Source organism: Gigantopelta aegis, chromosome 8, assembly GCF_016097555.1.
Source record: "Gigantopelta aegis isolate Gae_Host chromosome 8, Gae_host_genome, whole genome shotgun sequence".
Lineage (NCBI taxonomy): Eukaryota > Metazoa > Mollusca > Gastropoda > Neomphalida > Peltospiridae > Gigantopelta > Gigantopelta aegis.
Window position 1 is genome coordinate 14,077,817 of NC_054706.1, and position 12,983 is coordinate 14,090,799.

The 12,983-nt window shown below is 39.2% G+C and overlaps 1 protein-coding gene across 1 annotated transcript in view; it reads left to right on the forward strand.

The window, feature by feature from the left end:
• Nucleotides 1-7,800, forward strand: part of LOC121378305 — a 36,452-nt gene extending 28,652 nt beyond the window's left edge. The window contains exon 7 of the mRNA XM_041506413.1: nucleotides 5,335-7,800. The gene's annotated coding sequence lies outside the window, so the exon portion shown is untranslated. The remainder of the gene's footprint in view (nucleotides 1-5,334) is intronic.
• Nucleotides 7,801-12,983: the final 5,183 nt, after the last annotated feature.

Consider the following 12,983-nt stretch of genomic DNA (forward strand, 5'->3'; position numbering starts at 1 on the left):
TACAACCCACTTTGCCTACACTCAGTTTGCCTACAACCCACTTTGCCTACACCCACTTTGCCTACAACTCACTTTGCCTACACTCAGTTTGCCTACAACCCACTTTGCCTACACTCAGTTTGCCTACAACCCACTTTGCCTACACCCACTTTGCCTACACTCAGTTTGCCTACAACCCACTTTGCCTACACTCAGTTTGCCTACAACCCACTTTGCCTACACTCAGTTTGCCTACACTCAGTTTGCCTACAACCCACTTTGCCTACACTCAGTTTGCCTACACCCAGTTTGCCTACACTCAGTTTGCCTACAACCCACTTTGCCTACACTCACTTTGCCTACAACCCACTTTGCCTACACTCAGTTTGCCTACAACCCACTTTGCCTACAACCCACTTTGCCTACACTCAGTTTGCCTACACTCAGTTTGCCTACAACCCACTTTGCCTACACTCAGTTTGCCTACAACCCACTTTGCCTACAACCCACTTTGCCTACACTCAGTTTGCCTACAACCCACTTTGCCTACAACCCACTTTGCCTACACTCAGTTTGCCTACAACCCACTTTGCCTACACTCAGTTTGCCTACAACCCACTTTGCCTACACTCAGTTTGCCTACAACTCAGTTTGCCTACACTCCACTTTGCCTACAACCCACTTTGCCTACACTCAGTTTGCCTACAACCCACTTTGCCTACACTCAGTTTGCCTACAACCCACTTTGCCTACACTCAGTTTGCCTACACTCAGTTTGCCTACACTCAGTTTGCCTACACTCAGTTTGCCTACAACCCACTTTGCCTACACTCAGTTTGCCTACACCCACTTTGCCTACAACCCACTTTGCCTACACTCAGTTTGCCTACACTCAGTTTGCCTACAACCCACTTTGCCTACACTCACTTTGCCTACACTCAGTTTGCCTACAACCCACTTTGCCTACACTCAGTTTGCCTACAACCCACTTTGCCTACACTTAGTTTGCCTACAACCACTTTGCCTACACTCATTTTGCCTACAACCCACTTTGCCTACACTCAGTTTGCCTACAACCCACTTTGCCTACACTCAGTTTGCCTACACTCAGTTTGCCTACAACCCACTTTGCCTACACTCAGTTTGCCTACAACCCACTTTGCCTACACTCAGTTTGCCTACAACCCACTTTGCCTACACTCAGTTTCATTATAATCTTAATTGTTTGTGTAATACAATTTCCGAGCATGGCTGTTAACTGTCCGTCGTGAGACGGATTTCCGTCGTCAGAGAAATTGTGGAAATTATTTTTTCAGTCAGGTTTTTTTTATTTTTTTAAATGAGAATCACTTCGGCCGTTTTCGGTTTCCGTAATGTCAACCCGATCGCTTCGGACGTTTTCTTTGCCCCACTGACCCCTTTTAGGGACCCATCTCAGGGTATAAACTACTATACATTTTGGGGCCGGTTCCCCTAACGTAAATTCCCAATCCAATATCAAACTTTTCCCTTCAACCCAACAGTTTCCCAATAAAGATTCCCAAAGTTGCTCTTATCGTGGACACTTGAACTCATAATTTGTTTTTACAAATTTAGCTAATTGTATTTTTTTTTTTAAAATGACATCGAAAAAGTTTCGTTTTGGTTTTCCGATCGATTATGAACACGTGACGAACACCTCTGACCTGGATATGCAAATTAGGTGTATTCTGTTTTGATACAGTCTGTTGTATCGTAGTTTTTAGTAATAATGCCTACATTGTCTGATATAATATATTTTTGGTAGAAGAATATAACTTTTTGTTTTAATCCATCCATTTGCGTTAACACATGTTTGGGATCTATCGCAACAAGTCCAATCCGCTATTTACGGACGTAGAAAGTAAAAGTATTGACTTAATGTGCATCCTGCACTACCATTTGCTGTGCTATTTTAAGCAGACGATCTTATTTTGTAAAAAGGTGTGTACATATGTTTCGTACTTTTTTGTCTCAGATATTTTATTATTATTATTTAAAATAAAAAAAAAATCATGTTTGGTACGGTTTTTGTAATTAAACCCCCCTAAAAAAAAAACGTTACTACAGTAGCTGTAAATTAAGTGAAAAAAAACCCCTAATTTAAATGTGCTACTCACTCCCTTTGAAGTAATGGCCGTACCCGATGTCACATCATGTGACGAACAGCACGTGCGAGTTTGAACACTGTTACAATGTAATAGTTCTGCTGGGAGATTATTAGATTGCGTATTATAGATATTGAGACTTAATAAAATTGACCGGCCTCGGTGGCGTCGTGGCAGGCCATCGGTCTACAGGCTGGTAGGTACTGGGTTCGGATCCCAGTCGAGGCATGGGATTTTTAATCGAGATACCGACTCCAAACCCTGAGTGAGTGCTCCGCAAGGCTCAATGGATAGGTGTAACCCACTTGCACCGACCAGTGATCCATAACTGGTTCAACAAAGGCCATGGTTTGTGCTATCCTGCCTGTGGGAAGCGCAAATAAAAGATCCCTTGCTGCCTGTCGTAAAAAGAGTAGCCTATGTGGCGACAGCGGGTTTCCTCTAAAAACAGTGTCAGAATGACCATATGTTTGACGTCCAATAGCCGATGATAAGATAAAAAATCAATGTGCTCTAGCGGCGTCGTTAAATAAAACAAACTTTACTTTTTTTAATAAAATTGATCCGGTGAAAAATTAACATTTACCGACCAGCGGTATGTTACTTCTTTATTATTTACGATTGAATAATGGGGTCATTCGAGAACTACTCAACGTGCACTAAGGAGAGTAGGAATTATGGGATGTGTGACAAAACGTAATTGGGGGGGGGGGGGGGGGGTTATTGTGCAACGTAATGTTAATTAATAAAGTATGCAACCAGTCATTGCCGTTTTATTTTAACATATATGTATTACTAAAGACCCCAAAGTAAAATATGACATGGTCACAAAACGTTACACGAGCGAGAGGGGTATTAAAACTGCAAGATTTTGCGTTACGTATTGTTAAATGGACACAAAGATCAACAGAGGACTATTCAATGTTAGCGTAATGCATTATCAGACATTGGCTTTTACCCCAATTTTTAACGACCATAATTAATTTGCAATAAGACTACGGCGACCCGATGTAAATGTATTTGAATATTTGATTTGCCGTCCATTAGCTGGCGGTCAAGCCTAAATAAATAATATCAAGTAATAATGCAAACTTTAAAAAAAATGTCCGTAGCTTGTGAAAGAACACCCCAGCAAATGTCAGCCTAATAGGACTATTTTTATTAATATAGGTTCACTGCAGGACCCATCAAATTAATGTTTTTGTCCAATAAAAAAAAATAATAACAGGGTTTGGGTTGGGAGAAATACATGTTTAAAGTGGACTACAATTGTCATGTAAAACACTACCGTTTTGAATGGTGATATAATCATGGCACTGACATCCGCCATCTAAACCCCCAACCAGGGCAATGCCCTGTAGGCTACCTTGAAATTCCAGTCACAACATTTTACTTTTGTTAACAGCCATGTGTAACAATATTTTTATATTGGTTTGAGACACAAAATAATAAGGATTGTCCCACTATGAACTGGGGATGTCACCTTTTCACACTGTAGGCAAACTGAGTGTAGGCATACTGGGTTGTAGGCAAAATGGGTGTAGGCAAAGTGAGTTGTAGGCAGAATGGGAGGGAACCAGCCTCAAAGGTTGCAATCCTGTATTTAGCGACTTCTAGTCAAAACAATTGTCTGTGTAATAAAGCGTATACTGTTTGTGTAGAACGTATAATCCACTTAGTCTAGATTGTCAATTCTAGATGCCATAAGCCGATGTGTTCATACAATGCACCCAATTAGCAATGGATTGTCAGGATTACAGCAACAAGCGTTAATCAGTGTTACAAAACTCCTTATATAAATAAAACTAAAATAACATAAAGAAAAGACAAATTTTATTTTTTATTTTTTAGAAGAAATAAAAGCCTCCATACATTATATGTAAGAGAGGAAAAATATATTTGTTTAACGACACCTCAGCACGTTTTAAACTACTTGGTGTGTAACATGTTATTTCGACATTTAAGAGATATATATATATATATATATATATATATAGAGAGAGAGAGAGAGAGAGAGAGAGAGAGAGAGAGAGAGAGAGAGAGAGAGAGAGAGAGAGAGAGAGAGAGCGCGGGGGGGGGGGGAAGAAGAAGAAAAAAAGTATTTGTTTAACGACACATCAACACGTTTTAAATTGTTTGGTGTCTAAAATATTGTTATTTCGACATTTGAGAGAGGTTGGAGATATAAGCTGCCGCATCATAGGCTACTGCTAATGCTAAAGCAGCGAGTGTTCTTGTATATACACCTTCCTATACATAGGACAATATATACCACGGCCTTTGATGTACACGTCATGTGATAGTGTTTAGGGCGGGGGAAATGAACAGGTACATACCGGGTGATCGGTCCTGCGACCTATCGCACCTCAGCGCGCGCTACGTCACTATGCTAAATCCTGTCCTGACACAATTAAAAACTATCATGGTTAACATAAAGTAAGAATATAATCGGTCAGCTTTCCTGGCTTGCAAGAAAGAAATGTTGTTGTTTGGTTTGTTTTTGTTGTTTGTTTGTTTGTTTGTTTGGAGGTGTTTTTGTTTTTGTTTTGTTTGTTGTTGGGGTTTTTTAGGGAGAGGGTTGTTTATGTTTTGTTTATGTTTTGTTCTTTTTTTGTGGGTTTTGTTTTAAATATTATGAATTTGAGATATATTAGGATCTGTTTAAAACTATCTTGTTAACATCGTTTTGAGTTATTTTCTCATGAGACATTAAAGGGAGAGACCCTCGTTTTCAAACACTAAGGCATATTTTTTACCTAAACCCTAGTTTCAACCCGTATAAATGGACACTAAATTTTGTTAATGTACACATCTGAAACAAATTTGGATACAACAGAGTGAAACAGAGTCTGTGATGATGAAATACCCTTAAAAATATGAAAACATATGAAAAATACATTTTGTTGTATTAGAAACACCAGAATAACCAGAAACACTTCGGTTGTACGGAAATGGATAATCTAAACAATACAATATATGTAATGTCCGACTTCAGTGATCATAAACTTTAATAGTGAAAAATATGCATTAGTGTTTAAAAACTAGGGTCTGTCCCTTTAAATTAATATTTTAGCTGTATGATCTTCTTTGTTTTTAAATACAGTTATTATATACCTAGACAGATATGTGCAATATCTTTTTATAAAAATATATTGCGTTATAATGTTCATTTTAAAGTATTACTTTTGATACCAAACAAAGTAATCATATTTTCCCCCTTCTTTTCCAGATATGAAATCCAGGTGGTGATCCGTTCGATGTTGGCCTATTAACAAAACAATAGTTTGCTCAATGTGTGTTTATAACGAGTCAAACGGAAGAACAATGAGAGAAAATGACAAAACATAGGAAAACATTATCTAACGTTTATATATGTCATGGTGGTTGTAAACTTGTTTTAGAAAAATACAAAGTACTACGGTTTTGTGTTACCTGGATTAAAAATTGCACCCAAAAGAACCCACATCAGCAACAACACAAAAACCCATTGACATGTCACGGAAATAAATGCAAACCGAATGATCTATTTTAAATGCTTGAATATCAAAAATGTACTGGAGATTTCAAGTTTTAATTCAAAGTTCAAGAAGCGAAACTATTTCAGTTCAAACTTTTGAGTTTAATAATATACATGTAGTAATAAAGTGACCCAGTTAAAATTAATCATCAAGTCATTATCTACGTCAAAGCCTAAAGTTTAGATTCAAAACTCTTTATGTTTTTCTACAAGCTATGTGTATGATGTATGTTCTCAGATAAACCTAAAACAAAAGTCATCAAAAATGAGGTTGTCTTGTGTGAATTATATAATGCTATCAAATATTTATAATGTTTTGTGCCGGTTTTGCACACTAATTCATTTAAAGCTGGTTACGCCACTCACCACCTAAATATCCTACATAAGAGAACAAAGAGTTCGAGATGTTCTTCTGATGTCCTTATCGGAGACAAGGACAGTGAGCAACTCAGCGGAATTGGGAGCAGCAAACACACACACACACACACACACACACACACACACACCATCCGCCTCTCACCCAAGAAAAAAACAAACAAAAAACCTATAGTGGTCGGAAGCTGGCGGAAGGGGAGGAACTGCTCCCAAACTCCGAAGATAACACGCAATGTCCCCGTCACCCATACTGGAAGGTGAAGTGATATCTTAATGGCCTCTCCAGTCCCTCAACACTTCGGCTCTGACAGCTTTAATTATAACTGTCACAATCACCTTTCTGTTTTATATTTAATCAGAAATATTTCAGTAGGGCTTTACTAACAACTGTGTTCAGCGAGTGGGTGGGAAGTGGGCACGTTTTTTTAAATATAGTTTTCTGTGGCTATAGTGTAAATCATCAGTTTTTGTCCAATATGTAATGATATTTTGTTGTAGATGTACAAAATATAGCCTTATATAGCATTTTGCATACCAACCTTTTTTTTCCCCCAGAAACATAACACTAACTTCTATTGCAGCATGTCTTCAAAGGTTAGCAGATTTTTTTTCAAATGTTTTTTCTGTCAAAAGAGGTTTAACCACGTACACCCTGATTACAGACCGTTAAGATAGCAAAATGTCACCCATAAAATGTCCTTAATGTGGAAGTCAAAGTAATAAGAATTTATATGTGTATGATGATATAATGTTGTAACCATGAATATATGATGAACATGAGAATGCTTGTAACGGCAGCTTCTTACATACGTTTCGGTTTAAAATGCAAATATTACAAGTGCACATGGTCATCTTATATCGTCGTACGGTATTTCTGGCTAAAAATATTTTTGCATTTCCACTAGATGTTCGTGGTTATATAAATTAAGGTTAAAAAGGCTGCCCTGGTCACACATCTCGGCTACCTCGGTTATTTGTCCAGGACAGTGAGTTAGTAGTTACTGGTTGGTGGTTAGTGAGAACGAATTGGTGTACTGGCCATGCACTAGCCCAATCACTAACAGATTTGTCCGACATTCGCTGACCCAAACCTTTCAAATCGTATCTGTAAACAAGCAAATGTTTGTTTGAGATCAATCCACACTTTCTGACTGGCCAAACATCTTAATGACAGGGCAGTACAAATTTTCAAAAGTACTTACAAAACCGCGGTATGGTCCAACTGTTAAGGCCACGTTAAACGGTTGCAGCAACCTGGACGTCTAATGCACATTAAAACAACTAAAAATATAATATATGTACGTAAACCAGTATTTCAAAATAGCAAGGAACTGTAAGCTTTATCCAGAAATGTCATGCAGTTTTCAAATAGACCATGGACCTTTAAAAACACCATTGGTTCATAGTAGTTCACGCAGAACAAATATACACCTGGCCATCAGCCGCCATTTTAAACCTGTGTGTCATACAAGTACTAATTTGCAAAGTAATTTTTTGAAGAAAACAAATATTCCAGTTTCTATATAGTATAATTATGTCGATTGGGAACTATCTAACGTCTTCCGTTAATGATGCTTAGACTGTTTTGTGTTGGTACATTTCACTATATTCTTCAAGATATTTGTTGTTCTAATAATGCATATCCACGTGTCTTCGTGGTGTATCGATATTCGTGATGATGTAAATGACGAAATTAGTGCATCAAAAACTACGGAATTTGGTACCTATGAAAATACGCTAATTAATTCTGCTTGATCAGTGATTCATTTGTATGATGTTTGAAAATTAAAATATGTACTTCATTGTTGGGTTTTTAATTATTATTTATTTATATGTATGTGTGTTATGTGTGTATGTATGTATGTATGTATGTATGTATGTATGTATGTATGTATGTATGCATGCATACATGCATGAAAGTGTGTGTATGTATGTATGTGTGTGTGTGTGTCTGTGTGTGTCTGTGTGTATGTATGTATGTATGTATGTATGTATGTATGTACGTACGTACGAGTAAACCAATGGTTCTGCAATATCCTGGGTGGGATGTAGCCTAGTGGTACAGCTGTCGTTTATTGGCACAACAAAGGTCATTGTATGCACAGTCCTATTTAGGAAAGTGCGTGCAAAAGATCCCTTAATGCTTTTTTTGGTAGTACATATATCAGTAGCCTATGTAAATTAATGTTTTGATAAAAAAATAAAAAAACACAACATATTGTTGTCACGTGGAACAGGGGTGGCTGGTGATATTAGAACATGGACCCGTGGGGGATGGCGATATCAGAACATGGACCCGTGGGGGCTGGCGATATCAGAACATGGACCCGTGGGGCTGGCGATATCAGAACATGGACCCGTGGGGGCTGGTATCAGAACATGGACCCGTGGTGGCAGGGCTTGAACCTTCAGTGGATGTTTGGACGGGATCAAAGAATACCCTGACCAATTCCCTAGTTATAATGGGGAATGACAGATATATATCCGTGAGTGCTTTCTAAGAATATTTATATTAAAGGTACTGACACAAAGCTCCTGTGGAATCACTTTTGTTTCTGAAAGTTTGTTTCGTGTAATTCGTGACGTAGTACACAGTCAACGAATTTAAGAACATAACGAAAATATAACGCATATAGGCCTATACATATAATCGAAACACGGATTTAAATACTCAACGAAATGTGGGTGGTGGGGTTTTTTTTTTTTTTTTTTTTTTTTTTTTTGGGGGGGGGGGGTATTTAGCAAAACCATGAACATTAATTTTAAGCCCATGAAAATAAATGATTTCACAAATATGTAGAATAAAATAATTCATTGTTAAAGTTATTATTTACAACTTGTCTATTCAGTTATCATTTTGACAAACCCAGTGTGATTCTGTTGGTGATGTTGGTGTTTCCCAGCGTGTTGCTAGTGTTTGTAATAGCTCAGAATACATTTTGATACTTGGAAACGAGGGTCGGTGTTTTTAATTAGACTTTTGTACAATTTTATAACATGGTTTGGAAAATGGTTCATATACACCACGGATGATATATACCACAGCCTTTGATATACCCGTTCTTTAGCACTGATTATAAAGGGAACTAACCCAGTGGAACAAATGGAATCCTATTGGCCACAGATAACAGTTATCTTTCCATTTGGTTGACCAAAATCGGAAACTATATCCGCGCAAGTAGTCTGCTGTTTGACTGTGATATTTCATGGCAGACAGCTTTGAAGTGGTAACCATTAGACCAATTAAGGTTCAAGCACGCTGTCCTGAGCACACACCGTAGTTATCTGGACTGTATGTCCAGGACAGTGGGTTAGTTTTTAGTGGTTAGTGAGAGAGAGGAGAGGGTGTAGTGGTCTTACACCTATCCATTGTGTCGTTAAAACTCGCTCTGGGTGGGAGTCAGTACCGAGCTGCGAACCCAGTACCTACCAGCCTTATGCCGATAGCTTAACCACGACATCACCGATGCCGGTATAAAGACATGGCTGTGCACTTCACCAACGTCTTCTTTTATCAACCAACTGTATATAGAGATATCTCATCGGTATTGTTTAACATAGACAAACAGACGAACTTTAGCCTATCTAGCAATTCACCAAGAAAATGCAATGTTTACCTTTCTACTTCAGAAGACAAGTAGCTAGCCCCTGTGAAGTCATTCTATTAAAAAAATAATTACAAGTTTGTCACCTGGATTTGAAATATTACCACTGTTTGGATTGGATAACACATTAACGTGCCTGTATCCAATTAAGGTTCAAGCACTGTTTATTTTGAAGGGGTCCGAAAGGGAATCAACTCTTATTAAACCCCAGCTGATAAGCTACTACATGATATGACGTTCAGTTCTATGCAGGAATCAGTTCTGTTTTCACGCCATCATTATAGGAAATGGAAGGAAGAAAATGGTTTATTTAACGACGCACTCAACACATTTTATTTACGGTTATATGGCGTCGGACATATGGTTACGGTTATAGGAAATTGACCCCTCTGAAGACGGCGTAACAGCCAAACCAATTCTTATTTCAGCCAATTAAAATAAGAAAAAAAAACGGGCGCGCCTTTTATTGCAACTACCGCCAACATTGTTAATGGTGTGGTCTCTTCTAGTACAAGGGGCAGGACGTAGCCCAGTGGTCAAGCGCTCGCTCGATGCGCGGTCGGTCTGGGATCGATCCCCGTCGGTGGTCCCATTGGGCTATTTCTCGTTCCAGCCAGTGCACCACGACTGGTATATCAAAGGCCGTGGTATGTACTACCCTATCTGTGGGATGGTGCATATAAAATATCCTAAACGAAAAGAGTTGCCCATGAAGTGGCGACAGCGGGTTTCCTCCCTCAATATCTGTGTGGTCCTTAACCATATGTCCGACGCCATATAACCGTAAATAAAATGTGTTGAGTGCGTCGTTAAATAAAACATTTTCTTCCTTCCTGTTCTAGTACATTTCAAATGCACGCTTATTTGCACCGACAACTGTTAACATAATTTCGAGATCAGGTCTGGTAGGTACTGGGTTCTACTCCCATGAACAATGACTTTTAACCGCTTGTGGGAAACGTGTAGGGTCACTACGCCAACTTCTCTCTCATCACTCAGTAACTCCTAACCAGTAATAATTAGCCCACTGAAGTGGAAAAACCAGCTTATATAGCTCCATATTTTAATAATTATAGCTATTTTCAGCACTTGTTATATTAAAAGTTGTGTCACTAGGACTCTTAGCACGGCAGTACTTGCGATAGCTTCTTTTCGTGACATTTTGTTTTATTCCTGTCTGCTGTTGTGACACCTGCCTGTTAGACTGACAGATCATTGGCATCAGTGGCAGAAATAGGGAGGAGGCTGCACGCCCCCATTTTGTTTTAATACTGTATGTTCCACACAAAATTCGAGTAATGTTTTTTACAGTTACCCCATACATGTTTCAAGCACAAGGCTACCTGATCTAGTGGTACTAGATGAAATAAAATTGCATACGTTTTTTGCCCAGATAAAACTCTTTTGTTTTACAACCAACACACTCACATTTATCACCATCATAGGACTTGTGGGGTGAATAAAAATCCCCAAAAAGTGTCCTTTTTAGTTTTAAAGATGCTATTTTATCTAGCTTCAAAATCTTCATACAGTTACTGTGCCCATAGTATTTCTGTACTTAGAGTTATTTTAGGGTAGAAACGCCCTGTGTTCAGTCTTATGAACAAACACAAAACAATTCTACCAGAACTCATCCAGAACTCATCCACCCCATTTGTCAAATGCTAGATTCACTCCTAGGTATAGCCTTGTCTGAACTAGTCGAGAAAGTCGCCACAGCCTCAAGAGCAATTAAAAAAGTTAATGTTTTTGACCCAAACTGGTTTTATCTAATAACAGACTTAACCAAACAATGCAGGTTGCGGCCTGGGGCTACCATCACACGTCAGAGTCAGTCTCAACTCGCTTCGTCTACTGTCACTTACAGCTGACACTAAAACAGTAAAATATTATCATAATCTTGCCTCAGGAACAAAGAACTAGTTGTCCTTGATGGGGAAGACACACACACACACACACACACACACACACACACACACACACACACACACACACACACAAACACACAGAGAGAGAGAGACACACACACACACAGAGAGAGAGACACTTTACACACACAGATATAGACACACACACACACAGATATACACACACACACACACACACACACAGAGACACACACACAGAGAGACACACACACAGAGACACCTTACACACACACACACACACACAGAGAGACACCTTACACACACACACACACATACACACACAGAGACACCTTACACAGAGAGAGAGAGAGAGGAGAGAGAGGGAGGAGAGACAGGAGGAGAGGAGAGAGAGAGAGAGAGAGAGAGAGAGAGAGAGAGAGAGAGAGAGAGAGAGAGAGAGAGAGGAGAGAGAGAGAGAGAGAGAGAGAGAGAGAGAGAGAGAGAGAGAGAGAGAGAGAGAGAGAGGAGAGAGAGAGAGAGAGAGAGAGAGAGAGAGAGAGCTAGAGAGAGAGAGAGAGCGAGAGGAGAGAGATAGAGAGAGAGAGAGAGGTGAGAGAGAGAGAGAGAGAGAGAGAGAGAGAGAGAGAGAGAGAGAGAGAGAGAGGGGGGGGGGGGAGCAGGTATAATAAAACATATTGTAGATTGTAAATCTTAAGACAGAGATGGATTTTACTTGTAGCATACAGGAAATTGCATTCCAGGACATCTAGTTTTACACCCGAACCCCATAGAAACTTTGCTTTGCGCTCTCGATCCCCCCATGTTTACGTGCTTCCATCGTGTCTGCAAAGAGAAAGAGAGGACGGACGGACGGACGGAATGAGAGAGACAGAGAAAAAGGAGAAAAGAATAGAGAGTTTGTTTGTTTTGTACGATACCACTAGAGCAAATTGATTGATTTATCATCAGCTGTTGTTACATTTTTCCATTAGTAGCAAGGGGTCTTTTATATGCATCATCCCATAGACAGGATAGCACATACCACGGCATAGTCGTGGTGTACTGGCCGGAACGAGAAATAGCCCAATGGGCCCACCGACGAAGATCGACCCCAAACCGACCGCGCTACCACAGGGCTGTGAGAGAGAGAGAGAGAGAGAGAGAGAGAGAGAGAGAGAGAGAGAGAGAGAGAGAGAGAGAGAGAGAGAGAGAGAGAGAGAGAGAGAGAGAGAGAGAGCAAAACCAAAATCGTATAGTATTAACCATTACTAAGCGTTTTAATTACTGCGTAGTTTTATATCCGGCTAGAACATAATAATGTATCAAATTTAGACTTCAAAGTTGTATTAGCATAATATACTAATACAACTTTTAAGTCTAAATTAGCATAATATGCTAATACAACTAAAGTCTCAACAAGACTTCAGGAAGAATGCGAGAGGGTGATATTTTATTAAGGGCCTGGGTTTACACTTTAAACTTTTATAATTATTCTAAAGTATGGGGCCAAGTA